Consider the following 2,706-nt stretch of genomic DNA (forward strand, 5'->3'; position numbering starts at 1 on the left):
TATGGATGTGTGAATGTCTGTGTGTATGTGTTATACTAGTGTGTGAGAAAATAAGGATACGTCTTATGAGGAAAACTTCACCATAATGACATTTCCATCCCAGCATGCCTTGCAAATGCTAAGCTCCAATGTGAGCTGAGCACTACCCACTCACTCTTGGCAAGGTGTCAAAGCTGCTGCTGGCTTCTTTGATCCATAGCTGAAAGCAAATGAAAACAGACAACCCTTATTATCCAAGTATGTCGCACATCTCAGCAAAAGCTGGGCAAGGATAGGATGATATGGCTGTTATCTTTGAAAAAGAAAGCTGCAGCCTTGAGAGGGCTATCAAGGCCAACAATAAAGAAGGCCACAACATATCTCAACACTACTTGCCCCATTTAAGAGAGCTATTAATGGGTACAGATTAAGTTTGAGGGTGCCATGCTACAGAAACGAGTTGGTAGCAAAGAAAGACTGGGTGGGGAGAGTTTGTGTCTCAGATGCAATCCTGGGCATATTGACTTCTATATTTTAAGCCTGACTGATCTCCATATGTGCATAAGATTGCAGCCCTATGGGTTCTCGGAAAGAGATTCTGCATAGAGAGAATGTGCTTCTTACAGGAGGCCCAGCATTAAAAATTGTTAAAGGAGTATGTTATCCAAAATCTGATTTCTGAGAAAAGGTTGCTGCAACTATTAGGCCAAGGGTCTTCAAACCTTTTAAGCAGAAGGTTGGTTCACAGACTCTCAGGCTGTTGTGGGGTTGGACTATAGTTTGAAAAGAATATGAATTAATTCCTATGCATGCTGCAAATATCTTATTTGTAATACACCACAACTGGGGGTTGGTGCTAATCTCCATTTCTAAGCCGAAGAGCCGGCGTTGTCCGTAGACACCTTCAAGGTCATGTGGCTGGCATGACTACATGGAGCGCCGTTACCTTCCCACTGGAGCGGTACCTATTAATCTACTCACATTTGCATGTTTTCGAACTGCTAGGTTGGCAGGATGCTGTTTTACATGTCTTAAATTCTCATATAAATATTTCCTAATAAACTCTATGGCAAAGCTTCTAGATCTAAGCAGTCTAGGTTTTGAGGTCTCTTTTAACAATTGCAAAAGAGCTGAGATCCTCCCAGGATCTCTCTTTTGATTTCTGGATGTCAGTCAGCCAATGTTCTCCAGACTTATGTTAGCAGGAACATAAATAAATGTATGTCTAGATAGGATTTGGTTGTCTTGCAAGCATGAAAGCCAGATAGAGATTACTCCAAACAGATGAAAGCTTCCTATATAGAATCAATGGATTTAGAATAATGAAGGGCCTTGTAAAGATCAAGGTTATTTATTTTGCCATAATACTTATTGTTGTCAAAGAAAATAAAATTGGAAAAGAACAAGGATGAGCTAAATTAAGAAAAATTGCTATTCTTTACTGATTCGACAGACTGCACAAGCCAACTACTTTATTTTTGTACCTCGGCTCCATCTCCTCGAAGGGACCCGGGGTGGCTTACATATGACACAAAGTGCATAAAATAAACATAGAGTACAATACAAAAAGGTAAAACCAATAGCATATAAAACAACAATTTAAACTCAGAACAGTGCCCAAATCAAAACCTTGATTGTATCTGGAATATCAGTAATTTTTTTCCATCCAGTATTTTTGTCAAATAAAATAATGCTGCAACTGAGTATTTATTACCAATAGAAAAATGATTCTATGATCACAGGATTTTATTGTTGAATTTCTACTATGTGGAGGATACTGAGAGATTATAATTTGAGTAAGGGCTGCAATATTGCATTTGTTTCACTTGTCCCCATTTTCCATTTTTTCTGTATTTTAATGAGGGATAGGAAGTGCTATCCCTCACTAAATAGTTGTATATAAGTGTAGAGAAGCTTTGTGTTAAACAGAGATTATTGATATGATTTTATTTATTTGTTTGTTAAGGGAAAAGGGAGTTATATATTAGCAAGGAAAAGCCTAACATGGAAACTAGCTGGAAGCAGCATTTGGTAGGTTGCCATGGTAACACAGCTTCCCTTGGGAGAAAAGGGGCGTGGCTAAGATGACAGTTAGAGCATATTCCCTTTTAAAAGTTCAGTTGCTATGAGGGTTTTAAAAGGAGTGGCTGTTAGGGGTTTGAGAAGAAGAGTTGCGGTTAGGTTTTGGAAAGATTAGGAGCTGTGGAAATCAGCTAAGGACGGCAGCTTATGGTCACTCAGGGGAAAGGCTGGGAATATAAGCTGACCGGGGGAGTTTAGTATACTGTGTTGAAGAGAAGTTATTTAAGAAATATCCATTCAAGAAAGACTACATTGTAACTTAAGATCCGGAACGTTTACTGATTGAAACCATACGCTTATGTACCAAAAATAAACTTGAATTTTGTTATTGTTCATAAAGATAAGTCTCCTTGCCTCTCTGTAAGCCTGTTACCTCACGTTGGTGGCAGTTACCGTACCTATCTATATAAGTTACCGTACTTTCCTATATAAGTTACCATCTTTACTCATTTAAACCCAATCAATTCCGTTATCCTTCCTTATCCACTAAATCCTCCCTGTCATACATTCACACATCCTCCACCCCTCCCTCTCATACGCGCGCACATCTCCTCAATTGGTGGCAGCGGTGGGATACGTTTAACATCTCAAACTAAGTGCCTTAAGACCACATAGGAAGAAATCGTGAGGTAAAAGTTAAGAAAA

The 2,706-nt window shown here is 39.0% G+C and overlaps 1 protein-coding gene across 3 annotated transcripts in view; it reads left to right on the top strand.

The window, feature by feature from the left end:
• The window catches only part of lrfn2 (leucine rich repeat and fibronectin type III domain containing 2), a 401,482-nt gene that overhangs the window by 154,834 nt on the left and 243,942 nt on the right, over window positions 1-2,706 (top strand). The window lies entirely within an intron of this gene.

Source organism: Anolis carolinensis, chromosome 1 (assembly GCF_035594765.1).
Source record: "Anolis carolinensis isolate JA03-04 chromosome 1, rAnoCar3.1.pri, whole genome shotgun sequence".
NCBI classification, from domain to species: Eukaryota; Metazoa; Chordata; class Lepidosauria; order Squamata; family Dactyloidae; genus Anolis; species Anolis carolinensis.